At 38.2% G+C, this 14,067-nt stretch overlaps 1 long non-coding RNA gene across 1 annotated transcript; it reads left to right on the forward strand.

Moving 5' to 3' along the window:
- Positions 1-5,211: 5,211 nt before the first annotated feature.
- Positions 5,212-7,750, forward strand: LOC138916575 (uncharacterized). Its single transcript, XR_011423856.1, has 2 exons — positions 5,212-5,467; positions 7,549-7,750. It is a non-coding gene; the product is annotated as an uncharacterized lncRNA (long non-coding RNA).
- Positions 7,751-14,067: the final 6,317 nt, after the last annotated feature.

The raw sequence follows: 14,067 nt of genomic DNA on the forward strand, positions 1-14,067 counted from the left end.
CAATAGACTCCTTTACTAGTTCCAAACTTTCTTTGGAAGAACTAAATTCTATGTGTAATATTATGCAGATTTGGTCTTTTCTAGTGTCATGGTTCTGTGACAGACTAAAAGAAGGAAAATAGAAAATAGCTGCTTTTCCTGCTTGCCTGTGAGTTGACTGAAAAGATTCTTATGTTGGCTAATTGCAAGGCAGCCAGAGAAACACAGAGCAGGATGGAACTGGTTTGAGCTCCCTGTGGTCACTCAGACACAGAGAGGGCTTAGAGACAGTCACGTCTCTGCCAAATGGAACGGCAGGATTTCATCGTCTGAACAGGGCCCTTGGAGGACGAAGTGCACTGTACAGTAGCAGCCTTTCTCATGGAAATTGAAGTGCAGAGTCACCTAAATTTGAGTCTGCAAAAGCACTCTTACAAGTGTCCCCACATTTGATCCTCATGATTGACACATGCTAATTTTTGCCCGTCCTTGGTGTCTTCAGCTCTCCCTCCTGCCAGCACTATGCCTGCCTCCCTAGCCTAAATCTGAATGGAATCTTTTAGCTAATTCTCTTTAGAAAAGCCGAGACATTGATATTAGAAAAGAATTTTATTAACAACTGAGAAAAGCATTAATGGAAAATACAAACAGAACTGAAACAAATTTTCAAAGGACATTTGCTATTCCTACAATCAGCATCTCTCGTGGTCAAAAGAAACCAAGTTGCAGACTTCCATTTTTTGTCGCCTGTTACATTATCAAATGAGAAAGTTTATGCAAAGTGAGGTGTTTTTAATTTCCCGTTTAATGCATTGACACTTTAAATTTTCCATTTAACAATATTTCTACTTAACAAATTAACACTTTTATAAATTTTCAACTGCAATATATATAACCACTTGCAAACATAAGACCAAACGTCTAAATCTGAGGAGAACTTTTGTGACCACAAGGCTCAGGCCAGACCTTCTCACCCTCCACCACTCTGTATTTGCTGCCAAAATGGCTGGTACTGAGTCTGTGACATCATCTCAGACTCCCTCCTTCTCAGTTTGTCAAATATCTCCATCAGGGGATTCAGCATCTTATTTCACACCAGAGTAGGGGAGTTTCCCCTCATCAGAACCCAGTCAATGTTCCCAAGCAGATTCAAATCGTCCAGGGCCCTCACACTCTGTCTTCCAGGCTGAGATTACACAGAATGACCTCTCTTTAGGTAAGACTCACTTTATCCAACCACGCTCCTCCCTGTACACGAAGAGGCCAGTAGCAGAGCCATAGCACTAGGAAAGCTTCACCATTTAAATACTGGAGCCATGTGTAAGAACTACCTGCATACCCAGCAGAGGAAGGCAGTCCCTCACTAGTAATATTTACCTGCAGTTTTCCCCTGCATACGTGCATCAAGACTCCTACTAACGGGTAAATTGCCTGTGCATTAGTCTAGGTCCTAGGTGGGCTGACAGCCAGCCTTCTAATTTGCTACTTGCAGAATGCACCATATCACAACCCTGGTCCAGAAGCTCCCTCTTTAGGTTCTTGCATACTTCCTCTGGGTCATCAACATAGCAGCATACTAACCAATAGGATTTCTTCATAAAATAGCTACCTTGTCCTAACATCTATAGTATTTAACACACCCTACTAGGAGATGTGGGAACACAAATAAAAATACAGCATAATCTGGGTCCTAAAGGGTATAAGTTCTAGTAGGATTTTAGTTGAATGTCATATAAGGTTGTAATTAAAAATCCAGGGGCCAGCCCTGATGGCCTCATGGTTAAAGTTCAGTGTGTTCCACTTTGGCAACCTTGGTTTGGTTCTGGGGTGTGGAACCACACCACTTGTCTGTCAGTAACTATGCTGTAGTGGTGGCTAACAGAGAAGAATTAGAAAGACTTACCACTAGAATATACAACTATGTATCAGGGCTTTGAGGAGGAAAAAACAAATCCAGGTATCACAGAAATCTTGACTTTGCCCCTTGTTAGCTAATGGAACTTGGACAAGTTTCTTAACACATTTAAGCCCTCTTGATTTTTGTTATTATAAAAGGGGTGATAATAGTGTCCATTCCATAAAACCACTTTGGTGCGATAACTGCATGGCATAATTTTCATAAAGTACTTAATATATAAGAAGTGTTGCAAATTTTGGAGGAATTATTAATAATAATTCCAATGTTACAAGCATATCTATGTGTGTATACACACAGAATATGTATTCTTTTCTCATTTAATTTTCTTTTTGGCTCAAGGAAGATTCTCCCTGAGCTAACATCTGTGCCAAACTTCCTCTATTTTGTACGTGGGTCGCCACCACAGCATCTGCTGATGAGTGGCGTAGGTCTGTGCCCAGGAACTGAACCTGGACTGCCAAAGCAGAGCACATGAACTTAACCACTAGGCAACACGGCCAGCCCCTCATTTAATTTTTAAAAATTGCATGTATGTCGAACCATTAATGTAAAATAATAAGAGTTTCTCATGGATAGAGATGCTGCCTTTACAGTATTTAAATCTTTAAACATCCTGCATTCAGAATAGGTGATTCTTAAATGCTTGTTGATTTTATGTGCTGATTAACGAATTAAATGAGAAGTCCTTCTAATAAGCCTGTACAGCGTTTCTAAAGAAGCCGAAGATTGGTAAGAACTCAAAGACAGTGGCCAGCAAGTTCAATGCCTTTGGAACCTAAAACTGTATTACAAGTCCACACGTGCTAAGTGACTTGGGGCAAGAACCTAAGAAGCTTTAAACATCCATTTCCTCATCTGTAAAATGGGATTCAAATTGCTTTTTTTCAAAATGTTGTTTTTAGGACTAAATATAAGTATACGTATGACAATTTTAACATCGTGCAGAACACATACTAAGCATGCAGTACTTGACTATTCTTGCTGTGGATCTGGGCAGGATCCATCAGAGCTGGGTAAGTCACACACACAAACATGACTTGCAGCCAAGGCATTTGGAGTGCTAGCTATCATGTGACTGAGGAGAACTTGGAGATGGAGTTGATGAGCAAATTGACATGCAGGAATGGAAGATGGGATATGATAGAAATTATTTATCACAAGAATAAGAATCTTTAGGAATAAGAGAACACCATTATTTTTGGTTTGATGCATGCTCTCTTACCTAGTGTCAGCTAACAGAATAGTTGTTCGCACCTGTTGATCATTTATTTTGCACTGGGCTCTGTGCTAAGCCCTTTACGTGGGTTATGCCATTTAAAACTTATGGTCACCTTGAGTTAGATACTGTTCTTATCCTCAGTTTACAGAGGCTTGGGAGATTTAGGCAATATTTCAAAGTCTCTCAACTAATTAAGTCTGAGGAGTAGAACTTGAATCCAGGTCTAATCTGACCCTTGGGCCCATCCTCCCACCCACTGCACTCTACTCTATTCACCAAAACAGGAGCATCCTGATCTTTATTCTCAAGGTTTTTGACCCTTTAATCTATCCTATGTGTAATTTATAAAATTCAGAAAAATTATAGCCAAGTTCGGAGTAGTAAAAATTCTTGGTTTCTTTATTAAACTTCTAAACATTTTAGTTTAAAGAATTATAAACATAGCTTGAAACTTACTATTAAAAGATAGTAATTGGCAAATTTGAACCTACAATCTCTTATCGCTGTGTATCATGTTTATGGACGATGACCTGGTAAGGGGAGTATTAAGGTAGTTGGTTATTCATTCTTTTGAAGAACCAGCAGACGACTCTCTCTACACCCACTCAAGCCTGCACTTATCAATAGCCTTTGGCCTGAATATGAAAGATTTTCTCTTTTTGGACATGAGTTTGGAGCACAAAAAAACAAAAGAATAAAAGCAAAACACACCCATACCTCTAAAAGAAGTTTTTGTACAAAACATTTTCAAATGCCACTGCATTTTTTATCTTCTCAGTAGCAACTATTTATATTGTAAACAGAAAACTAAAGGTTTTTGGAGTTAATTGCAAACATTTTATGCAGAGCAGAAAAGCACAAAAAAATAAGCATGGGTTTTAAAAATAGCTTTTATAAGATCTACCATGTAACTCTTGCGTCAAGTGATTTTAGAAATTATTATTCTTAGTATAGACTTTCCAGGAGCAATTATGTTTTTATGTTTTTAGCCCTCCTTCACAAGGTAAAGCATGAATTGAACAGACATTCTGTGTTTGTCCTGCTCACAATTGTTCTTAAGTGTGTCAGAATATCGGCTTATATTGTGTTATTTAATAAACTAAGCATGTTAATGTTTCTCAGAACTTGTGTGTAAATGTTTGGCCATGTTAGACCACAGGATCTTAGTATAGTCAATATATGAAAAGATCTGAACTTAAAGATGAACTTGAAGTAATTTTACTCCCAACATTTTGCTTAGCCATATTCTGTTGAATCTTCCTTCCAATATTTTGGACAGATCCCATGGGTTCCCTGTCATGTTTGGTTAGGGAAAATTCCAGTTGCATTTAATCCAAGTGGAAATATAATGCCTTTCTAAATTAAAGCCCTTCTCTTTTCTTGGCTTAGGGACTTGCTTTAAGGACAAGACTGGTCAGTCTTTTACTCATCCTCTACCTTGATTTTGAGTCCTCAATTTAGTACTAACTAAACAGGTCAGCATTGTGTGTATTTATGGAAAACATTTTTGAGGTTGGTACTAGAGACAGAGAAATGAATCAGCCCTGTTCTCTACTCTCAAAACAATCACAGATTGATGAAAGAGAAAGACATTAAAACAACTTCATTACAATGTCATGTGATAAGAGCAACAATGAAGAGATAAAGCTAATATAATAATGAACATAGAAGTCAGCTCTTCCCAGAGTGGATTTCAGGGAAGAGTCCATAGAAAAGCAGTTGGAGCTGTGTTTTGAAATTGGCTTAGAAGATCAGGTAGAGAAAAGTTACTCTGGGAAGCAGTGACAATGTACACACAGACAAAAACAGACAGATATAATCTGATTTTTCCGAGAACGACATGTAGATATTATGTAAAATAAATGATGGCCAAAGTTGTTAGAGTCTGAACTAAAAATAGCTCTTCAGTGCCTGGGGCCCACTCTCTAGTGTGAACATTCCATCGCCATGGGTTTCACTTTGTTATATAGTGAACACAGCTGAATCCCACATTGTAGTATCTAGTGTGAGAACTTTGGAGAATTCGGAAGGAAAGGCCCATAGCATTGGAATTCTTAAAGGAGACTTGAAAATTTATTGAGATGAATATATATTCACTCACTCATTCTTGTACTGTTTATCGTTGCTAAGTATATGTAAGCTACATGTTGGGGATTCACAGATTCAAGGCATAGTCACTCCATTTGAGAAATTGGCAGACATGTAGAGCATGTAAAAAATGTGGGAAGTTCCTTAAGAAAGGGATAGAATGCATGGATTCCAGAGTAGGAGATCATCATTTCCAAGTAAGACGTCTAGTGGACAGCTTCCTTTATGCTTTAGTAAGTGGTGTTTGACCGAAGCCTCGAAAAGTAAGTATAATGTTGATAGGTTAGGGCAGGAGTTTAAGCAAAAACTTAGAAGGGAGAAAGTATAGGTAGGCATCCCTGGGGTATAGTGAGAAATTTGGCCCTTGCAGGAGAGTAGGAGGAATAAAACTGGGAAGTATGTTGAGGCTGGAAATAAATGGACTTGAATGTCAGGCAGAACATGTTCACTGGTAATCAGTGGAGACTCACTGATTGTTTTTTGAATATAAAAAAAAAATCAGAGTGTGTATTAGGAAACTTCCTATGACAACAATATGATGGTGAATTGAAGAGGGAGGAGCACAGAGAGCAGTTACAAGGCTACTGCAAGAGCACAGGAGAGGAGTTTTGAGGGTAACAGAAACTGCATAGGTAGAATAGAATTTGTGAAGTATGACATGGTGGGATATGGTGGTGGCAAAAGATGAGAGAGAAATCAGAGGAAGAACTGGTTGTGAGTTGAAGAGAAGAGAGAGCTGCCTATATTAAGCTGTATCCTATATCCACGTTTAAGAGTTGGTTGAGCTGTGGCACATAAATACACATGACACAGCTTCATTATGTGTGTTGGCAGTTGTAAGAATGAAATCCATGCAACAACCTGGTGACCAATTGGTCCCCTAGAGAGTATATTATTTGAAAAATCAAGAATTCAGAAAGATAGGACCACAGTAACGCACTTTGCTTTTGGACAGCTGTGCTCCACGTTTGACCTGCATCAGTAGATTCGGATACTAACGTCCTGCCATTCACATACTGCATGCTACTGCAGTTTGACAGTGAAGAGTTTTGCTTTGCCCAAAATGTTAACTCCTGAAACAAAGGAACATTTATCCCAAATTAGTTATCCCTCATTTTATCAACAGAAAATGTTATCTTTTTATAGGGAGAAAAGAGCTACTGTGATTCTCACCCATTAGGTTGAACCATAAGAAAGTTACTGTCATGGAGATCAAAAATGGTCAAATACCACAATTCTTCAACCTCCATATTCCCAATAAGAGTGATATAGTGGAAAGAACATCAAGTAAAGCACAAAGAAAACCTGACTTCTGGTTCTGATTCTCCCGTTAGCTAGATATATGATCACTATCAGTCAGTTCAATTTCAAAGCATGGAACAAGTAGAGAACCAAAGAATTATAGAGCCAGGAGATACCTGTGAAAGAAGCTTATTTTATCAGAACAGGCAGCCATTATTAATAGTAGTATTGTCACTCATTCAGTATCAACTATAGGGACTGTAGATTGTACTGGTGAAGGATACAGATTCTGAAGCCAGATTACTTGGTTCGGATCCTGGATCCATCACTTACTATGTCCGTGAATTGGGTAGTTAACCTGTCTGCTTCAGTTTCCTCACTGGCAAAATGAGGATAATAAGAGTACTACCTTATTGGATTGTTGTGAGATTTAAAACAGTTAATACATATAAAGTTTACAGGATAACATCTACTCCATAATAAGCACTTTATCCATAGTTGCTATTATTATCGATTATGAAAGCTCTTTGCTGGAAGATTCTTGCTACCTTCTCTTTTCATTCAGCCCAAATGGACTAGTGCTAAACTGTCAGTGGTCAACTTTGAAACCATGTACAAATCCCTAGGGATAGGAATCAATAGTGACAGTAGCTAATTGTGTTGCTCAAATATGGGGAATCTTAATTGAAAGAAATCAATGGTATCAAGGAACAAGATAAAGGCCCAACTGGAGAAGTTTAAAATGGAAAATAACAAGGGCTAAATTACACTTGAAACTTTCGATCGGGTCATCAGCTGGTACAGAACAGAGTGTTTTATTGCAGAAAAGTAACCAAGCAACTACTGTACAGAAAAGCAGTCACGTTTTAGGAGTTGCTGGTGGTATGAAAGCACTTAGCTAACATTAAGCCCAATTAGTGATGGGATATACTCTCCAGCCACTTTAGCCAAGGGGAAGGGAAAAACAGCTGTTGAAATCTGAGAATACTGGAGTGAGGGGAGAAATCAGCTTCAAGGTCAACTGCTAGGAATGAACAAATTCAGTTTTGCCTCTCAATCCTTTGCCTTTTATTTGTTGCATGCCCTTTCTCTTTGCCCTTAGCTCACAGAATAACTTCCAGCTCTCCCAGCCACAGATGCTCTCCAAGATTGCTGCAAAATAGAAATTGCTCATAGTTCTTTGTGCACAGCACACAATGGGGACAACATTAAATATACGTTTTCTCTCCACGAAGAATGTTTGCACTAAAGCTTTGGGCCTCATATCACAAAAATGAATAAACAATTTTATTTTAAATTTTAAAGATCAGCATTTGCTTACTCAAATAAATCTTGTCATTTGGGTTTCTCCTTCTTATTGTAGCATCAAGGTCAACAATCAATAAACTCATTAGGACTTACAAGCATCTTTGATTAATATTCCTTGTCTAATTCCCTGAGAAATGTACTATATCTTCTAGCTTAATGAAGACAAGGCTGAGTTATTTAGGTGTTTGTTAGTGAAGCTTATTTGCATATAATTAACTAGATTCTCTGTTTATAGCAAGCAGTAAAAATTTTGTACCAATGGATGTACTTTTCACCAGCTTCTACACGATTAACCAAATGCTTTTGTTCCACTGGAAACTTTGATTGAAAGGTTATTTTTTCTATCTATCAATTAAAATCAGACATACTCGTGTAAAAATTGGTTGGACTCTTTCTTGAGAGCAATTTTCATATTTCTCCTTTTTAAATTGATGAACTTTTTAAAAAGTAGTTTTAGGTTCACAGCTAAATTGAGTTGAAAGCATAGAGTTGCCACATACTCCCTATTGCCACATAAGCACAATCTCCCCTACTGTCAACATCCCACAAAAGAACGGTACATTTGTGATGACTGATGTACCTGCATTGATGCATTATTATTCCCAAAAGCCCATAGTTTACATTAGAGTTCACTCTTGGTGTTGTACATTCTATGGGTTTGGACAAATGTATAATGACGTGTATCCACCATGGTGGTATCATTCAGAATAGTTTCACTGCCTTAAAATCCTCTTTGCCCTGCCTAGTCATCCCTCCTTCACTCTCCCAACCTCTGGCAACTATTGATCTTTTAATTGTCTCCGTAGTTTTGCCTTTTCCGGAATGTCATATAGTTGGAGTCATAGAGTATGCAGCCTTTTCAGATTGGCTTCTCCCACTTAATCTTATGCATTTAAGATTCCTCTATGTCTTTTCATGGCTTGACATCTCATTTATTTTTAGCACTGAATAACATTCCATTGTCTGGATGTACAGCCATTTATTTATCCATTCATCTACTGAGAGAAAACTTGGTTGTTTCCAAGTTTGAGCAATTATGAATAAAACTGCTATTAACATCCTTCTGCAGGTTTCTCCCACGTGGAAGGCTAGAGAGGCTGGAGTTGAGTATTCCCTGCCCACCTCCTTCCCCAAGTAGGTTAGGCTCTGATCAAACCCCAGCAGGTTTGTATCGGGTAACAGAGTTTTTTCTGAGGGCAGGCCTTGTTAGAAGCACAGAATGCCCTGGTGTCTTACAACATTGTTCCTTTTCCGTCCCCTTGCCAGAAGCATAAGGGCATTTTTGTCTGATATTCACTGTGAGGAGCTGGTAGAGCTCCTGGAAGTAAAACTCACAAATGTGTGGGAGCCCCCCTGCGACTGAGTCCCCCCAGAGTTCCTAACTCTCAGAGTTGCCCGCACTGAGCCTCCCATAATTTGTCAATGATAGTTTGGGCTCTCCTACCTTGGCCCTGATTCCCACAAAGATTTCTGCCTGTGGGTTTCCGCTGTAGTCAGGCTGTGATTCTCTGTACCCACCTGTCAGTTCTCCCAATTTTGGGGGACAGTGGTTTGCCCTGCGACGTCACTTCTCTGATGAATCTAAGAAGAGCTGTTGATTTTTCATCTTTTTATTTGTTGTTAGGATGGAGTGGCGACTTCTAAGCTTCTTCCATGCCAGACTGGAAAGCTTGTTCGCCTTTGAAATATCACATATATTTTGATTTATGAAGGCAGAAGAATAGACAAACAAAAGGACACAAATTAAGAAATTATAGCAGTAGTGAATGTGAGGAATAGGAGGTCTCAGACCTGATTAGGTTACAAACTGGTAAAAATTGACCAGGTTTTGTCTTTTGATTAGCTTCAATTACTGCTCAGGTGAGGTGAGTTATTTAAAGGTTTCCTCCACTATACGTTGTATAACTGCTTTAAGAAGATGATGGTCTGGATTTGAATATTAACTCCAAGAAGGCAAGAACTTTGTATCTTTGGCCTGGTGTCTACTCATGGGTTGAATGAGGAAAGGAAGCAAAGGGTGAGGGAACATAAAAGCAGTGTAAACTCTAGAGTATTAGTAAACGTAAGGCAGACACTTTCAAAGGCTTCCATCAAACTGCTGCAGAGAGGAATGCAAATTCTGGGAGTGTTGAGGCTGTAGTCAAGAATTATATCCCTCCCTTGAGACAAAATGATTTTAATCTCAAGTGTTATCTCAGAAATAAGTTGAAATATTACATAATCAATCTAACTTTGTTCTACTATAAAATAAAATTTTACAACTTCTGAGTCGAGTGGATGCTGCCAAAAGGTGTGTTCTATTTGTTCTGTGACCTCAAGGAATCTCTAGCCAGCTGGTAAGTAACCTAGGGGTCTGGGTTTTCTCATTTCAAAAGCTTAGCGTAAGGTATCATTGTCATAAATTCATGTCACAGAACTATGGGATCAGATTGCAAACTACAGTATTCACTAAAAAAGATAAATATTTATCACCCTGCCAAGCAAAGATATCACATGGCTATTTTATCAAATGATATCATATGTAATCTAAAGAATTGATAAAAATTGATGAAAGCCTATAAAGTCTGCCTAAGCTGAACAATATTTCTTAGCATTTTTCAGTTCTTAGATTCTTTTGAGAATGTGATGAAAGCTATGAACACTCTCCTGAGGAAAAACAGATATAAGCAGATAAACTAACATTTTTCATTCAATGTTCATGAATCCTCTACAGGCCTGCACTCCAGGCTGAGAACTCCTATTATGTAGATTATAAAATGGATTAATCATGATGATAGCAAACATTAAACATTCTAAAATGAAAGTGTGATGCATGGTCTCTACCGCCTTCTCCTCTTCCTCTTTGTTTTGAGAAACAATATAGGTGTTGGTGTCTAAATCGGGTGGGTTATTTTTCTTAATACAAGTATGTGGTAAAAATTACTAATGGTACAAAAGGTTATACAGTAAAAATTTTCTCTCTTTCAGAGGTTACAACTATTGTTTCTTTTGTATCTGCCAAGAGATACGCTATGCATACACAAACAGGTTTCATATATATATACACACAGATATAATGTATGCATACACACATATGCTTATGCTAAAAATACTTGCACACTTTACAGACTGTTCTATGACTTCATTTTTCCTCTCAATAATAATGTATTACAGATATACTCAACGTTTTTTAACATTGCAGAGTATTCCATTTACACACCATTGTTTACTTACCCCACATCCTATTGATATACATTTAGGTTTTTTGTGATCGTTTAAAACTAAAACCAATGAAGCAATAAACAACCTTGTAGGTATGTCTTTGTGCACATGGGAATTACTCTATCTTAAACATAATGAAAGAGCTGGGGTGGCTGTGAAATGACTGGCATTTGTTCGCAGACTTGCCACGTTCAGCACAGCACATTTAGTCATAAGAATGCTGTACGGAAATTAATTCATTATATTCATGCCACCTCAGGGTACCAATCATCGTTTCTATTCTTGCTTCTATGTCTCTCATTGTAGCTTGATTCTGTAAGGGAACAGAAACGAGGCTGAGCCTTAATTATGTTTCAGCCTCTAGCTTGTCTGAATTACAGACAAGCTTTCAAGGCTCTGTCCCACCCTGCCTGCACGTCCTTCCCAGAGCAGCTGTCCAGCATTTCCTGAACACTGACTATTGTCTGCAGGGGTAGTTGGCAATGGCTCACACTGAGAGTCTCTGTGGGTGTGGCGGCAGTGGAGTGCTGACTCCCTGGATTTCTGGTACATAGATTTTCTTATTGCGAAAAGAAAATCAAGACATTATGAGAACAAAAAGGCATGACTGTCAGGTTTCTCTAATTGATTGAGTGAAGGTGCTTGGCTATACATCAAGGCCAACAAATTGCCCTATGATTGGAGACTGTTCCTGTTCTGGAAGAAAGCAAGCATTCAAGACACTTTCAAGCTTAAGCCATAAATTATCTCAGTATCAACGCTCCTTTGTTACTCATGTAGGCACTTCCAACAATTTTGCATATGGTAGATAAATGCTAATCTTTGTTTCAGTTGAAATCAATTACTTTCCCCTGGATATGCTGATTTGCTATTTTTATCTTATCCTATGTCCAGCTTGCACATTGGCAGTGGTTTACTTCTGGTGCTTGACCCACTGCTTAATATGACCCCATTGGTGCTTCCAGACCGCACACTGTTCACAACAGTTATGATTCTCAGCACTCATAGATGTGTCTCCAATCCAACTGGCCTGTCTTCTTTGGATGGACTCTATTCTTGTACTGTCTCTCACATTGTTTTCCGCATTCACAAGTGATTGGGCTATCAGGGCAGAAGTCAGAAGTGGAAAACAGGACGTAGAAAGCAGAGCGATCACATAGGTTTTAGAGGTCAGAGTAGAACATGAGTCAGGTAAGGCAGCCTCAGAAGAGAGTATACCAGCAGGAGGTCAGGATTCAGTCAGATGACTTACAACAAAGATCCAAAAATCAAACTCAAGCAAAGTGGGCTAACAGCCAGGAAAATTGACATGGACAAAGAGAGCCATAGGTGTTGAAGGGGAAGATAAAAGGGATGAGAAGAGACGAGGAATGAATGCCAGAAAAGATCTTATAACTCATTCGGTAAATCATGCCTACTATGTATTGGAAACTCCACTAGGCACTGGAGATACAATGGGAAAAACCTCACAAAAATTCCTGTTCTCCTGGAGCTTATCTGAAACAAGGTGTCTCTTCATATAATTAAAGAGAAGGAAGGATCAAATCTCTTTGCATGAATGACCTGAGATTTGTCTATAGAGATCATTTATAATGCTTGGATTGTATAGGGCAATATTTTTAAAAGTATCTTTTATGGAAAATAATCCTATAGGCTTAAAAAAAAAGTTTCTGTGTTCAAATATACTTAATAAATTCTAGCAAAGATTAAACAGATTTTTCAAAACTCTGGAATTATCAGTACCTTTAATAGGCCAGAATGCCATGTGAATTTACAAGAGAGCTGTACATTTTGAGTGTTTTCTAAAGCTACATATTCATTGAACCCTTTTTTAATTGAGTATCTTCTGGAACTGTTATTTCATAAAGCACATTTTGACAAATGCTGATGTAGGGAATAGGGGAGTAGGATAAAAAGATAACTCTTGTCACCTGATGCCTGCAATGATTTCTATGGCTCCCCTTGATTCTCTACTTCCAGTACTTCTTGTGACAATATCGACTTTGTGTGGGGACAACTTCAGCTACTTAACTTTCCTCCCTTCATCTGTCATGAAAGCCATTGGACCACATGGAGAAAATCTGTGAATTCTTTTCTGCAGCATATGGAGAAGTCGCTGTTAGATGCTAGTGGAAAAAATGGCAGGTGCCTCCCTTCTTTCTGGAATGGCTGATGACTTTATACATGAAGGAAGTGCTACCATCTGTATGTGAAATCAGCTGTCACCCCAAATGTGAAAATGTGTGAAGTGGCTATCCCAGATTGCCATTCTGCTTTGACAGGTGGAGTAATAGAAGGTTTTACTCTAAATCTGCGTTATAAAACATCCTTTCTAATATAAGTTAATCCCTTCCCATCGCTTCCAAGTAAAATTCCTTTCATCCATATCTAAAATGTATCCTTCAGAGTCTTAATTTTGAGGAAATCTTATAATTGTCCATGGCTGCCTGCGGCATATCTATTTTCTTTAGAAGAATTTGATATATGGGGTAAAATGTATATACTTACATGAAAAATCTATTATTTGAATTGTGTTTGCTAGGTTTTGAGAAAAAGGAATAACACATTTTGAGAGTTGTTCTATTTTCTACTTTTGTATAAAAGGTTGTTTTATGACTGCAAGTGAAGTATATTTTTTCACTGTTTTCATAATTCCAGGAATAATTCATCCAACTAATTGCCCTGATATATAATAGAATCTACAGCACTCGGTCTGTCTCCTTATAATCAAAACAACAGAGAAGTCATTGAATAAAATACCCAAGCCCTGAAAGATAACTGTATGAAGTATGTCTGATATGAAAGGGACAGAGGGAATGCCCCTATTGATAGTTTTATTAAGGCATGAATGTTGTTTTCAGAAATAATGAAGAAATAAGAATGCCTTTCTTTAGAGCTCATGGTGACAGGTTCAATCGCTGTGTTAAATTGGGACAGCTGTCAATCTAGTAGGTCTTGAAGGAACATGGTTAACTTCATTGTTCAATAGATTGAAAATAAAATAAGGTGTTGATTAGCCTTGGTATCTATGTAATTCATCTGGGTATTTTGACAATCCATATCCAGTCTGGCACTAATTAATGTATGATTCATGAGGAGTGAGAGTTCAGTG

Source organism: Equus caballus, chromosome 1 (genome assembly GCF_041296265.1).
Source record: "Equus caballus isolate H_3958 breed thoroughbred chromosome 1, TB-T2T, whole genome shotgun sequence".
Lineage (NCBI taxonomy): Eukaryota > Metazoa > Chordata > Mammalia > Perissodactyla > Equidae > Equus > Equus caballus.